General features: G+C 49.3%; 10 non-coding genes across 10 annotated transcripts; all 10 read right to left on the minus strand.

The window, feature by feature from the left end:
- Positions 1–92: 92 nt before the first annotated feature.
- On the minus strand, positions 93–165 carry Trnaa-ugc (transfer RNA alanine (anticodon UGC)). The gene has a single exon. It is a non-coding gene; the product is annotated as a tRNA-Ala (tRNA).
- A 1,010-nt stretch (positions 166–1,175) lies between these two features.
- Trnaa-agc (transfer RNA alanine (anticodon AGC)) lies at positions 1,176–1,248 on the minus strand. The gene has a single exon. It is a non-coding gene; the product is annotated as a tRNA-Ala (tRNA).
- A 637-nt stretch (positions 1,249–1,885) lies between these two features.
- Positions 1,886–1,958, minus strand: Trnaa-ugc (transfer RNA alanine (anticodon UGC)). The gene has a single exon. It is a non-coding gene; the product is annotated as a tRNA-Ala (tRNA).
- Positions 1,959–2,960: 1,002 nt separating this feature from the next.
- Positions 2,961–3,033, minus strand: Trnaa-agc (transfer RNA alanine (anticodon AGC)). Its single transcript has one exon. It is a non-coding gene; the product is annotated as a tRNA-Ala (tRNA).
- Positions 3,034–10,525: 7,492 nt separating this feature from the next.
- Trnaa-agc (transfer RNA alanine (anticodon AGC)) lies at positions 10,526–10,598 on the minus strand. The gene has a single exon. It is a non-coding gene; the product is annotated as a tRNA-Ala (tRNA).
- A 413-nt stretch (positions 10,599–11,011) lies between these two features.
- Trnaa-ugc (transfer RNA alanine (anticodon UGC)) lies at positions 11,012–11,084 on the minus strand. Its single transcript has one exon. It is a non-coding gene; the product is annotated as a tRNA-Ala (tRNA).
- A 999-nt stretch (positions 11,085–12,083) lies between these two features.
- Positions 12,084–12,156, minus strand: Trnaa-agc (transfer RNA alanine (anticodon AGC)). The gene has a single exon. It is a non-coding gene; the product is annotated as a tRNA-Ala (tRNA).
- A 422-nt stretch (positions 12,157–12,578) lies between these two features.
- On the minus strand, positions 12,579–12,651 carry Trnaa-ugc (transfer RNA alanine (anticodon UGC)). Its single transcript has one exon. It is a non-coding gene; the product is annotated as a tRNA-Ala (tRNA).
- Positions 12,652–13,709: 1,058 nt separating this feature from the next.
- Trnaa-agc (transfer RNA alanine (anticodon AGC)) lies at positions 13,710–13,782 on the minus strand. The gene has a single exon. It is a non-coding gene; the product is annotated as a tRNA-Ala (tRNA).
- Positions 13,783–14,205: 423 nt separating this feature from the next.
- On the minus strand, positions 14,206–14,278 carry Trnaa-ugc (transfer RNA alanine (anticodon UGC)). Its single transcript has one exon. It is a non-coding gene; the product is annotated as a tRNA-Ala (tRNA).
- Between the last annotated feature and the right edge of the window lie 624 nt (positions 14,279–14,902).

The raw sequence follows: 14,902 nt of genomic DNA on the forward strand, positions 1-14,902 counted from the left end.
CATCATATGAGTCTGTGACGCTGGCTTTGCAACGTCTTGCGTGTCTTAAGGCTCGCCGCGACCAACACCTACCATGCACTGTCCACAAAACATGGAGGCGCCGGGGCTTGAACCCGGGACCTTTCACATGCAAAGCGAACGCTCTACCAACTGAGCTACGCCCCCAAGCGCAACAAAACTGCCCTGTTTTCCATTCTTTCCTACTGTGATGTGCACGGACATGATGGTTGGTTGGTCTGTAGGGGTGAAGGGACCAGTGTACAAAGGCGCGGACACGTTCATATACACAAGAGTTCCAAGTAGTTTCGATGCTCTAGTATTACGACTACAAATTCCGTCTGTATTTAACATCTAAAATTGAAAGGACAGTCACAAATTGCTCCGTTTTCACTCCTTGTCGACAATCACGCAGCACCTGAGGTAACAAGCACATCTCAAGCCCCAATGTGCACTCGACTGTTCATGCCAACTCACTGCCTCGCACTTTACTACCGTGTACCACTCTTGTCCAACTGCAAAACACTGGGCCACAACAAGTTTCCGCGTCTCCATAGCACTGCGCATACTATGAAACGCTCCCCAAACATGGCACTCCCCCATGCAGGCGACTTTTCCGACTTTACACGACGCTCACGCAACGCTCACGCTAGTGACAGCCTTATTTAGAGCTTGACGTCGCACACAAGCGAATGAGCACATTTCGCCTACGACTTAGGCCGCCCTCCTAGTGTGGCTGCTCGGTGTCTGCAGGCAGCGAGGGGCTGCAAGCTTCCTGTGTTCGCGCCTATGTCACCTCTGCTTGCTTGTCAGAGGCAGACTATCGCAAAACATACAACTCACTCCATGAATTGATTGCTACGGCATCTGTCATCAGCAGTCACAACTAGCAACACCAGTAGCAGCCGACTGCACGTAAAGAATGGGAATGAGCAGTGGGATTATTGTGAACTCGGCGCAAGGCAGATCTTTCCGACATAGGTTTGAGAATCTTAAGGGAAGACTTGTACTGTTTCTAAATTAAGTGTAGAGGTGGGAGGAGGGTGCTTCCTGCGCGTAGCAGCACGCTTGCCAATTGTGGCTGCTAATCGTTCGCTCGTATCTGCCTTGACACGTTCGCTGGCTGTGAATTATTCCACTTGCATGGCAGTGTGCGCATGTAGGTGTGTTAAAAATTCTGGAGGCGCTGGGTATCGATCCCAGTACCTCTCGCATGCTAAGCGAGCGCTCTACCATCTGAGCTACGCCCCCTGATGACGAAAAGTGCTACATACAACCATATCAATATCACAGACCCTTGCACTCCCATTATTCCGCAGACAAACACTACTCTCTATGTGTCCGTGAGGGTGTCTTTCAGGTTTCCTGCATTCTGTATCGAATCGTAGTTGGCCAAAATTAAAGTGGCACGCACAACGTCGAAAATAGCGTTCGGCCACCGCTCTGAGTAAGACGAACGTGTTGTCCACTCTCTAGACTTCATTGAGGCTCAAATGGCTCTGAGCACTATGGGACTTAACAGCTATGGTCATCAGTCACCTAGAACTTAGAACTACTTAAACCTAACTAACCAAAGGACAACACACAACACCCAGTCATCACGAGGCAGAGAAAATCCCTGACCCCGCCGGGAATCGAACCCGGGACCCCGTGCTCGGGAAGCGAGAACGCTACCGCGAAACCACGAGCTGCGGACTAGACTTCATTGAGGTTAGGCCGTTATACCGAAGACATATTTGACACCTCGACAACAGCCGGTCCTCACATTTACGTCTTGCTCTCCTTACGTCAGTATACATCATATGAGTCTGTGACGCTGGCTTTGCAACGTCTTGCGTGTCTTAAGGCTCGCCGCGACCAACACCTACCATGCACTGTCCACAAAACATGGAGGCGCCGGGGCTTGAACCCGGGACCTTTCACATGCAAAGCGAACGCTCTACCAACTGAGCTACGCCCCCAAGCGCAACAAAACTGCCCTGTTTTCCATTCTTTCCTACTCTGATGTGCACGGACATGATGGTTGGTTGGTCTGTAGGGGTGAAGGGACCAGTGTACAAAGGCGCGGACACGTTCATATACACAAGAGTTCCAAGTAGTTTCGATGCTCTAGTATTACGACTACAAATTCCGTCTGTATTTAACGTCTAAAATTGAAAGGACAGTCACAAATTGCTCCGTTTTCACTCCTTGTCGACAATCACGCAGCACCTGAGGTAACAAGCACATCTCAAGCCCCAATGTGCGCTCGACTGTTCATGCCAACTCACTGCCTCGCACTTTACTACCGTGTACCACTCTTGTCGTCCAACTGCAAAACACTGGGCCACAACAAGTTTCCGCGTCTCCATAGCACTGCGCATACTATGAAACGCTCCCCAAACATGGCACTCCCCCATGCAGGCGACTTTTCCGACTTTACACGACGCTCACGCTAGTGACAGCCTTATTTAGAGCTTGACGTCGCACACAAGCGAATGAGCACATTTCGCCTACGACTTAGGCCGCCCTCCTAGTGTGGCTGCTCGGTGTCTGCAGGCAGCGAGGGGCTGCAAGCTTCCTGTGTTCGCGCCTATGTCACCTCTGCTTGCTTGTCAGAGGCAGACTATCGCAAAACATACAACTCACTCCATGAATTGATTGCTACGGCATCTGTCATCAGCAGTCACAACTAGCAACACCAGTAGCAGCCGACTGCACGTAAAGAATGGGAATGAGCAGTGGGATTATTGTGAACTCGGCGCAAGGCAGATCTTTCCGACATAGGTTTGAGAATCTTAAGGGAAGACTTGTACTGTTTCTAAATTAAGTGTAGAGGTGGGAGGAGGGTGCTTCCTGCGCGTAGCAGCACGCTTGCCAATTGTGGCTGCTAATCGTTCGCTCGTATCTGCCTTGACACGTTCGCTGGCTGTGAATTATTCCACTTGCATGGCAGTGTGCGCATGTTGGTGTGTTAAAAATTCTGGAGGCGCTGGGTATCGATCCCAGTACCTCTCGCATGCTAAGCGAGCGCTCTACCATCTGAGCTACGCCCCCTGATGACGAAAAGTGCTACATACAACCATATCAATATCACAGACCCTTGCACTCCCATTATTCCGCAGACAAACACTACTCTCTATGTGTCCGTGAGGGTGTCTTTCAGGTTTCCTGCATTCTGTATCGAATCGTAGTTGGCCAAAATTAAAGTGGCACGCACAACGTCGAAAATAGCGTTCGGCCACCGCTCTGAGTAAGACGAACGTGTTGTCCACTCTCTAGACTTCATTGAGGTTAGGCCGTTATACCGAAGACATATTTGACACCTCGACAACAGCCGGTCCTCACATTTACGTCTTGCTCTCCTTACGTCAGTATACATCATATGAGTCTGTGACGCTGGCTTTGCAACGTCTTGCGTGTCTTAAGGCTCGCCGCGACCAACACCTACCATGCACTGTCCACAAAACATGGAGGCGCCGGGGCTTGAACCCGGGACCTTTCACATGCAAAGCGAACGCTCTACCAACTTTTTTTTTTTTTTTTTTTTTTTTTTTTTTTTTTTTTTTTTTTTAAGGGCCTCCCATCTCCCCATACAGCCCATCCATTCGCTCACCTTTTTTGCCTTCTTCGGCTAGCTTCAATGCTATACTCTTGTTATGCTATTTCACTGTTGATTTTGAAATGTATAGTTGATTTGATTCCTTTTTGTGTGAAGTGATTTTGATTTAAAAAAAAAAAACTTTTTTTGTTTGTTTGTTTTTTTTTGTTGTTTTGGTTTTGATGTTTTTGGTTTTTTAATGTTTTTTTCCTTTTAATATTGTTTATGTGATTTAACTGCATGCGGTGTTGCAGGGTGCCGACGTCACGCAAAGCTCGTCTTCTCGAAAGTTTGTATGCCTTTGGCTTCCCCAAGCGATGGCTTGGACTAGTCTGATAAATTCCAGTGTTGCTGTGCGGTTTCCCAAGTCTCCTTCTCTTAGCTCTGAACGACTCAGCCGCCAAAAAACTGCGCACTGCATACTAATGTGGAAAAGAAAAATTTGAAATCCATGTTGCTGCGGAATGATTTGAAGAAGAAGGAAGAAAAAAATAGAAGAAATAAATCCTGTTTCGGCTTCCCTCGACGACGTTAAATAAATAAAGAAGCAAGTAATGTTCGCAGTTGAGTGAAACATATACATCTTCGATGTAAGTTTCCAAACATAAAACATTAAACGAAAAACCCAGTGGACACCACGTCCAAATGAATGGTCAGCTTCACCATCCATGTTGGGAGAATGTAAATCAAATTCCTGCTGAATGAACGGAGACGAAGGGCTAGGTTAAACAAGACTGTTAAAACACCAAGCATGAACATTCCCAATCAGTGACAACTTCAGACACCATGAATATCGACTTTGTTCCGTTTCTTCTCTTTCGATGTTTCATTGTTTTCGTTGGACATATTTGTTTTTGTTTATTGTTAATATAGTTATTTAGTTTTTTTTTATTGATATTTGATAAGGTGTATGGATACGTGGCCGTGGAAGAAAACTTACTGAATTCGTTTACAGGGTCGTGATTCGGAGCGCTAAGATATAATTGGCAAACTTTTGCCTATGTCTGACATCCTGCAGTAGCAGTTGTGCCTGTGTGGCGAGGTATAATCTGTAGTCCCGGTATGAACGCCTCTCCTGGGCGCCAAGTAAGTAACATAGTGTGTGTCCAGCCAACCACGTCCAGGTGTTTGCCTTGGTTGTGGGGTAGTACGCGTCGTCGGGTTGGAGCACGGACGTAAGAGAGATGTGCCGTCGTGCCGTGCGGCAGATCGAAGCCATGGTCATTCGACACCATTCCCAAATAAGACTGTTCGCACCACAAACAAATCTGTGTTGCAAAGTGTCGACAAGGCCGCACTCCCTACATTTGTCAGTAGCTGACAAATGTATTTTATGAAGTTTTTCGGCTGTAGGTAGAGTTTCATTAACAACTTTATACCACAGTGATCGAATACCGGTATCTAGCACTTTGTTATGTATAGTCTTCCAGACGAGAGCCCAGTCTTTAGAGGGATACTTCAGTTCCATGCGGTTGACCCTGCCTGTGTCGTTCAGTAGCCGGTAGAGGTGGGCAGTGGTAAGTTCACGTAGCGGGACACTCGATTTCGTTTGGAGATAACTGCTTTCTAGAAGAAACATCCTAATGTGGTTTGCTTTGAAATGTGTTTCCCGTAGGTTGATGGGGATGTGCATAGTCGGAGGCTGAAATGTCCGTATGGCCATACTCAGCGCACTGTCAGGATATTCGTGGCAGAGCTGCAGTGTACGCCGGATCAAGAGTGCCTTACATTTCGTTTGAACATCCGTCAGGCCGAGGCCGCCTTTGTCTGGTGGGAGAGTGATGACATTGATGCCCACCTTGAAGATGTCACCCCTCCAGATGTACCAACCTACTGCCGACATAATTTTCCTTGCAACACTGTCGACCACAGGAAGTATTTGTCCGACATACCAAATCTTCGAGAGAATTGTGGTATTAACGAAATGAACTCTCTGCAATAAGTCCTGTTCTCTGCCTTTATGATGCTGTAAGCAGCCCCGAGACATAGCCAAAAGATGTTTCCAATTGTCTACCGTTGTCCGTAGGGGGCAACTGCTCATCTTGATACCAAGAAGTTTGAGAGTCGCACATCCTCTGTACGGCAAAGGGGCGTCTGTTCGAAATCCACTGCCTATAGGCAGGAGGCAAGTCTTTCCATAGTTTAGCTGAGAACCGGATGCTCGCTCGTAATCGGTGATACTATTCCTAACGGCCGTGAGGTCTTGTTCCGAACGCACAATGACACCCACATCGTCGGCGTACGCAATGCATTTGAGGGTGCTGGAATACAGGTTTAAACCTTGAAGGTTACAATTCAGCATCCTTACCAGTGGCTCAATTGCGATCACGAAGAGACACATGGACATGGGACAGCCCTGTCTGATTGACCGCTGAATCGGAATCCGTCGGGTGAATTGACCATTGACGATGATCTGAGAAGTGGCCGAGGTGTACATGTTGCTGACCATGGCAGTAAAGCCGTCACCAAATCCTAAGTGGTTCATGGTGTGGAAGAGGTAGCGATGCAGGATCCGATCAAAGGCCTGACATTGATCTAAAGCCAAGATTGCTGCTTCCGGGCGTGTGATGGCAGTAAACGAAATGAGCTCCCTGTAATCTGCAAGACATTTAAAGATCGTGCGGCCCGGGACCGCTGCTGCCTGGCTGTGATGTATAATTTTTGCAAGGACATTTTTAAGTCTACCTGCTATGACGCGGGCCACAATCTTGTAGTCAGAGTTCAACAGGGAGATGGGGCGGAATTTGGCAATATCTTGATGGGGGTATTCTTTTGGGACCAGCACGATCAGGCTGTCATTGAAACCATCTGGTAACTGTTGGCCGGCGCGCAGTTCATTGCAGATGCAAACAAAGCAATGTTCGAGGAGGTCCCAGAACTGCTTATAAAATTCAATCGGCAGACCATCAACGCCGGGTGATTTGTTGGCCTGAGCCCTGCTCAGTGCCTCCCGAATCTCCACCGCGGTGACATCACTGATCAAGAATTGCCTGTCGTCCTCATCGAGCGTTGTCGGAAGATATGCATGCATCGCCGCGATTGCCGCATCATCGGCTGGTTGTGCCCTGTATAGTCGCCCGTAGTAGTCCGTTATAGACGCCTTAATTTCAGCCTGGGTCGTCACAAAGGTACCGTCTTCGGTTCGTAAGCGGGTAATCAATTTTTGTCGTGCGCGGCGTTTCTCTTTCCCTAGGTGGAAGGCGGATGGTTGTTCGTCAGAAGTGCCTGCGCTATCTCGCGAACGGATTTTAACGCCTTCCATTTGCCTGCGTTTGAGGAGCGTCAACTTGGATTTGATCCGTTGAATCTGAAGAAATTTTTCCTGCGTGACATGTGCTTCAGAATACAAGTCACGGAGACAGCGAAAATAAAATTCAAAAGTCTCTTTCTGCATCCGGCTCCTGTCAGAACTATACGCCTTCAAACAACGAATAATCCGAGGTTTTGCACAACGGCACCACCACTGCGTTATCGATGGGAATGTTGGTCGTCGATGTAAACAAATTTCCCAGGCTTCTAGTAGACGGTCTCGTAACGCCGGTTCCCTGAGAATACTGACGTTAAGTTTCCAACCTGTCCGACCACGGAAAGTTTGCTGGCGCGCCATACGAATGACACAATGGTAAGCTAAATGGTCGGAAAAATACAGGGGCCACGTTTCCGAGGAAGATACCCGCTCACGCAGGTTTTTCCCCACGTAGATCCTGTCGAGGCGGCTGGCCATTAGTGCAGTATGGTATGTGAAGCACCGTTGTTCCCCGTGTGTTATTTCCCACGTATCCTCCAGCTCTAATTGACGTACTGTTTCGCCGAGAGCGGCGCATCCATTAAAGTTCGGCCATTGGTCCTTTGGCTTCAAAACACAATTAAAATCGCCTCCGACAACAACTTCCTCCCGGCTGCGGCGTGAAAGATATAATAAGTCATTGGCAAAGAACTGAGCCCGTCTCGTTCTATTCTGATTCCCGGAAGGGGCATATACATTAACAAATCTAATGCCGTTGATAAGGCACGCTATACCTCTGCCATTTTCAAGTCGTTCAACGTCGGAGACGGCCACGCCCACTTTGGTTAATAGAGCGGTACCTGAAGAACTGTCTTGGGTGGTGTTCTTGATTAATTGGTAGCCAGGAATGTCAGGCTGAAATTGATCATCGACCTCTTGCAACATCACAATATCAGCATCGCAGCTGTATAAATAATCACGAAAGCTAGAGAGCTTCTGTACAGAAGTTATTCTATTGATGTTAAGTGTGGCTAACTTATAATCCTGGTAGGACTGCATGAACCGCTAAATGTTGGCAGAAAGAGAAAAAAAGCCAAAGTAGATACGCAGAAGCACAGAAAATGAAAACCATTAGTAGGTATCAGATATGTAAACATCGTCCCCCGTCGGGTGGTTGGAGACAGGTCGTGTCCTACTTAAGTCGCCGGCCGGTAATGCGGGTAAAATTTCTGTAGATGGCCCTACCACAGACAGGCTCTGGTCCATTTGTACATCGTCAGTGTCATCGGCCCAATTGACCACATGAACAGCGGCCACCTCGCCAATTGAGCCCTGAACATTGTGAGACTGATGTTCGGGGGTATCTCGGAGGGCCTCACGAGGGTTCTGTTCCTCGTTCGCAGCGACATGGCCGTCACCATCGGGGTGGGGCACGGAGACGTCCGAGACCTGTCGGGTCTCATGCTGCGGTTGCTCAGTGGGGCGATCAAGAGAGACGTCAGGCAAGGAACGGGCAATTTGCGCCCCTTTTTCGCGCAAAGGTGGTGCGGCGTTGGCGGCATCCTTGTGGGCGATCCTCCTTTTCTTGTGTTTCTTGGGAGAGGTTGCGACTCTTTGAAGATCTGCAGCCGACGAGGAAGAAGAGGAGTCCTGTGCAGGTGGAAGTGCATTTTGAACGGAAATGGGATCCATATGGCTGCTAACGTGGCGACCAGTGTGGTCGGCCTGGGAGTTAGCAACCTCTTCGTGGCTGTCTAAAGACGGAACCGCCGGGATGCTACCGGCCACCGGTACTTCTGTAGTAGTAACAGCGATGCCTTCCGGACTGGAAGTGTCCATGGGCGTATCTAGGACAGTGTCCGAAGCCCTGGGATCTGTGGCCACGGCAGGTTGCACCTCCGCGGCCGTGGTCGAGCGGACTGCCGCCACATAAGTGAGAGGCAGTGTCGACATCCTGTTAGTTACCGTCCTTTCGCCAGGTGGTAATTGCGTCACTCGTCGCTGCATACACTGAGCGCGAACGTGATCAGTGGCACCACAACCTGCGCAAGTTCTAGGTTGACCGTCGTACATAACGATCGCCCGGTATCCACAAATAGTGATATATGACGGGATGTGTCTCTTCAACTCAATCTTGACCTGACGAACACCGTTCAAAACAGGGACTTTGAATGACAACCACTTTTCCGCAACATTGCTGATGACAGATCCATAACTAGCCAAAGCAGCGTTGATGTGTTCCGCGGGTACTTCAAACGGTAGTTCGAATATTCGAACGGTGCGGACACCAAACCCTGCATGAGACACGTGAACCTCTCCAACATTCCCATCACAATGCTTAAACTTCAAACGACCACTACAAGATTCAATGATTTGGTCACAGATTTCGGCAGATTTAAACTTAATATAGGCAGTGCTGCTGACTATCGATAAATGGACTCCAAGAATGTCATCAAAGGATCGTTGCAAAGCTTCCTCAATCCACGATTCTAATTCAAACGATTTTGGTCTGGCATAGTTGGAATCAAACACAAACTTCAAAGTATCCCGTCGTGTTAATTGACTCATGTTGAAATCCTACACATACTCCACACAATAACACGTTACTGTGTACAGCAAGGGCGGCACTCACCACAACAGCCACAAGCAGCGGCGACGTAAGCACCACACGTCCGCTCACCACGGCCGCCGAGGGCCGACTATAACTGAGCTACGCCCCCAAGCGCAACAAAACTGCCCTGTTTTCCATTCTTTCCTACTCTGATGTGCACGGACATGATGGTTGGTTGGTCTGTAGGGGTGAAGGGACCAGTGTACAAAGGCGCGGACACGTTCATATACACAAGAGTTCCAAGTAGTTTCGATGCTCTAGTATTACGACTACAAATTCCGTCTGTATTTAACGTCTAAAATTGAAAGGACAGTCACAAATTGCTCCGTTTTCACTCCTTGTCGACAATCACGCAGCACCTGAGGTAACAAGCACATCTCAAGCCCCAATGTGCACTCGACTGTTCATGCCAACTCACTGCCTCGCACTTTACTACCGTGTACCACTCTTGTCGTCCAATTGCAAAACACTGGGCCACAACAAGTTTCCGCGTCTCCATAGCACTGCGCATACTATGAAACGCTCCCCAAACATGGCACTCCCCCATGCAGGCGACTTTTCCGACTTTACACGACGCTCACGCTAGTGACAGCCTTATTTAGAGCTTGACGTCGCACACAAGCGAATGAGCACATTTCGCCTACGACTTAGGCCGCCCTCCTAGTGTGGCTGCTCGGTGTCTGCAGGCAGCGAGGGGCTGCAAGCTTCCTGTGTTCGCGCCTATGTCACCTCTGCTTGCTTGTCAGAGGCAGACTATCGCAAAACATACAACTCACTCCATGAATTGATTGCTACGGCATCTGTCATCAGCAGTCACAACTAGCAACACCAGTAGCAGCCGACTGCACGTAAAGAATGGGAATGAGCAGTGGGATTATTGTGAACTCGGCGCAAGGCAGATCTTTCCGACATAGGTTTGAGAATCTTAAGGGAAGACTTGTACTGTTTCTAAATTAAGTGTAGAGGTGGGAGGAGGGTGCTTCCTGCGCGTAGCAGCACGCTTGCCAATTGTGGCTGCTAATCGTTCGCTCGTATCTGCCTTGACACGTTCGCTGGCTGTGAATTATTCCACTTGCATGGCAGTGTGCGCATGTTGGTGTGTTAAAAATTCTGGAGGCGCTGGGTATCGATCCCAGTACCTCCCGCATGCTAAGCGAGCGCTCTACCATCTGAGCTACGCCCCCTGATGACGAACAGTGCTACATACAACCATATCAATATCACAGACCCTTGCACTCCCATTATTCCGCAGACAAACACTACTCTCTATGTGTCCGTGAGGGTGTCTTCAGGTTTCCTGCATTCTGTATCGAATCGTAGTTGGCCAAAATTAAAGTGGCACGCACAACGTCGAAAATAGCGTTCGGCCACCGCTCTGAGTAAGACGAACGTGTTGTCCACTCTCTAGACTTCATTGAGGTTAGGCCGTTATACCAAAGACATATTTGACACCTCGACAACAGCCGGTCCTCACATTTACGTCTTGCTCTCCTTACGTCAGTATACATCATATGAGTCTGTGACGCTGGCTTTGCAACGTCTTGCGTGTCTTAAGGCTCGCCGCGACCAACACCTACCATGCACTGTCCACAAAACATGGAGGCGCCGGGGCTTGAACCCGGGACCTTTCACATGCAAAGCGAACGCTCTACCAACTGAGCTACGCCCCCAAGCGCAACAAAACTGCCCTGTTTTCCATTCTTTCCTACTCTGATGTGCACGGACATGATGGTTGGTTGGTCTGTAGGGGTGAAGGGACCAGTGTACAAAGGCGCGGACACGTTCATATACACAAGAGTTCCAAGTAGTTTCGATGCTCTGGTATTACGACTACAAATTCCGTCTGTATTTAACGTCTAAAATTGAAAGGACAGTCACAAATTGCTCCGTTTTCACTCCTTGTCGACAATCACGCAGCACCTGAGGTAACAAGCACATCTCAAGCCCCAATGTGCACTCGACTGTTCATGCCAACTCACTGCCTCGCACTTTACTACCGTGTACCACTCTTGTCCAACTGCAAAACACTGGGCCACAACAAGTTTCCGCGTCTCCATAGCACTGCGCATACTATGAAACGCTCCCCAAACATGGCACTCCCCCATGCAGGCGACTTTTCCGACTTTACACGACGCTCACGCTAGTGACAGCCTTATTTAGAGCTTGACGTCGCACACAAGCGAATGAGCACATTTCGCCTACGACTTAGGCCGCCCTCCTAGTGTGGCTGCTCGGTGTCTGCAGGCAGCGAGGGGCTGCAAGCTTCCCGTGTTCGCGCCTGTGTCACCTCTGCTTGCTTGTCAGAGACAGAGTATCGCAAAACATACAACTCACTCCATGAATTGATTGCTACGGCATCTGTCATCAGCAGTCACAACTAGCAACACCAGTAGCAGCCGACTGCACGTAAAGAATGGGAATGTGCAGTGGGATTTTTGTGAACTCGGCGCAAGGCAGATCTTTCCGACATAGGTTTGAGAATCTTAAGGGCAGACTTGTACTGTTTCTAAATTCAGTGTAGCGGTGGGAGGAGGGTGCTTCCTGCGCGTAACATCACGCTTGCCAGTTGTGACTGCTAATCGTTCGCTCGTATCTGCCTTGACACGTTCGCTGGCTGTGAATTATTCCACTTGCATGGCAGTGTGCGCATGTTGGTGTGTTAAAAGTTCTGGAGGCGCTGGGTATCGATCCCAGTACCTCTCGCATGCTAAGCGAGCGCTCTACCATCTGAGCTACGCCCCCTGATGACGAACAGTGCTACATACAACCATATCAATATCACAGACCCTTGCACTCCCATTATTCCGCAGACAAATACTACTCTCTATGTGTCCGTGAGGGTGTCTTTCAGGTTTCCTGCATTCTGTATCGAATCGTAGTTGGCCAAAATTAAAGTGGCACGCACAACGTCGAAAATAGCGTTCGGCCACCGCTCTGAGTAAGACGAACGTGTTGTCCACTCTCTAGACTTCTTTGAGGTTAGGCCGTTATACCTAAGACAGATTTGCACTCGATGACACCTCGACAACAGCCGGTCCTCACATTTACGTCTTGCTCTCCTTACGTCAGTATACATCACATGAGCTGTGACGCTGGCTTTGCAACATCTTGCGTGTCTTTAGGCTCGCCGCGACCAACACTTACCATGCACTGTCCACAAAACATGGAGGCGCCGGGGCTTGAACCCGGGACCTTTCACATGCAAAGCGAACGCTCTACCAACTGAGCTACGCCCCCAAGCGCAACAAAGCTGCGCTGTTTTCCATTCTTTGCTACTCTGATGTGCACGGACCTGATGGTTGGTTGGTTTGTAGGGGTGAAGGGACCAGTGTACAAAGGCGCGGTCAAGTTCATATACACAAGAGTTCCAAGTAGTTTCGATGCTCTGGTATTACGACTACAAATTACGTCTGTATTTAACGTCTTAAATTGAAAGGACAGTCGACTGATGACCACAGCAGTTGAGTCCCATAGTGCTCAGAGCCATTTTTTGAAAGGACAGTCACAAACCTTGTCGACAATCACACCGCGCCAGAGGTAACAAGCACATCTGAAGCCCAATTGTGCACTCGACTGTTCATGCCAACTCACTGCCTCGCACTTTACTACTGTGTACCACTCTTGTCGTCCAACTGCAAAACACTGGGCCACAACACGTTTCCGCGTCTCCATTGCACTGCGCAAACTACGAAACGCTCCCCAAACATGGCACTCACCCATGCAGACGACTTTTCCGACCTTCCACGACGCTCACGCAACGCTCACGCTAGTGAAAGCCTTATTTAGAGCTTGACGTCACGCCCAAGCGAGTGAGCACATTTCGCCTACGGCTTAGGCCGCCCACCTAGTGTGGCTGCTCGGTGTCTGCAGGCAGCGAGGGGCTGCAAGCTTCCCGTGTTCGCGCCTGTGTCACCTCTGCTTGCTTGTCAGAGACAGAGTATCGCAAAACATACAACTCACTCCATGAATTGATTGCTACGGCATCTGTCATCAGCAGTCACAACTAGCAACACCAGTAGCAGCCGACTGCACGTAAAGAATGGGAATGTGCAGTGGGATTTTTGTGAACTCGGCGCAAGGCAGATCTTTCCGACATAGGTTTGAGAATCTTAAGGGCAGACTTGTACTGTTTCTAAATTCAGTGTAGCGGTGGGAGGAGGGTGCTTCCTGCGCGTAACATCACGCTTGCCAGTTGTGGCTGCTAATCGTTCGCTCGTATCTGCCTTGACACATTCGCTGGCTGTGAATTATCCCACTTGCGTGGCAGTGTGCGCATGTAGGTGTGTTAAAAATTCTGGAGGCGCTGGGTATCGATCCCAGTACCTCTCGCATGCTAAGCGAGCGCTCTACCATCTGAGCTACGCCCCCTGATGACAAATAGTGCTACATACAACCATATCAATATCACAGACCCCTTGCACTCCCATTATTCCGCAGACAAACACTATTCTCAATGTGTCCGTGAGGGTGTCTTTCAGGTTTCCTGCATTCTGTATCGAATCGTAGTTGGCCAAAATTAAAGTGGCGCGCACAACGTCGAAAATAGCGTTCGGCCACCGCTCTGAGTAAGACGAACGTGTTGTCCACTCTCTAGACTTCTTTGAGGTTAGGCCGTTATACCTAAGACAGATTTGCACTCGATGACACCTCGACAACAGCCGGTCCTCACATTTACGTCTTGCTCTCCATACGTCAGTATACATCACATGAGCTGTGACGCTGGCTTTGCAACATCTTGCGTGTCTTTAGGCTCGCCGCGACCAACACTTACCATGCACTGTCCACAAAACATGGAGGCGCCGGGGCTTGAACCCGGGACCTTTCACATGCAAAGCGAACGCTCTACCAACTGAGCTACGCCCCCAAGCGCAACAAAACTGCCCTGTTTTCCATTCTTTCCTACTCTGATGTGCACGGACATGATGGTTGGTTGGTCTGTAGGGGTGAAGGGACCAGTGTACAAAGGCGCGGACACGTTCATATACACAAGAGTTCCAAGTAGTTTCGATGCTCTAGTATTACGACTACAAATTCCGTCTGTATTTAACGTCTAAAATTGAAAGGACAGTCACAAATTGCTCCGTTTTCACTCCTTGTCGACAATCACGCAGCACCTGAGGTAACAAGCACATCTCAAGCCCCAATGTGCACTCGACTGTTCATGCCAACTCACTGCCTCGCACTTTACTACCGTGTACCACTCTTGTCGTCCAATTGCAAAACACTGGGCCACAACAAGTTTCCGCGTCTCCATAGCACTGCGCATACTATGAAACGCTCCCCAAACATGGCACTCCCCCATGCAGGCGACTTTTCCGACTTTACACGACGCTCACGCTAGTGACAGCCTTATTTAGAGCTTGACGTCGCACACAAGCGAATGAGCACATTTCGCCTACGACTTAGGCCGCCCTCCTAGTGTGGCTGCTCGGTGTCTGCAGGCAGCGAGGGGCTGCAAGCTTCCTGTGTTCGCGCCTATGTCACCTCT

This window comes from Schistocerca nitens, chromosome 10 (genome assembly GCF_023898315.1).
Source record: "Schistocerca nitens isolate TAMUIC-IGC-003100 chromosome 10, iqSchNite1.1, whole genome shotgun sequence".
NCBI classification, from domain to species: Eukaryota; Metazoa; Arthropoda; class Insecta; order Orthoptera; family Acrididae; genus Schistocerca; species Schistocerca nitens.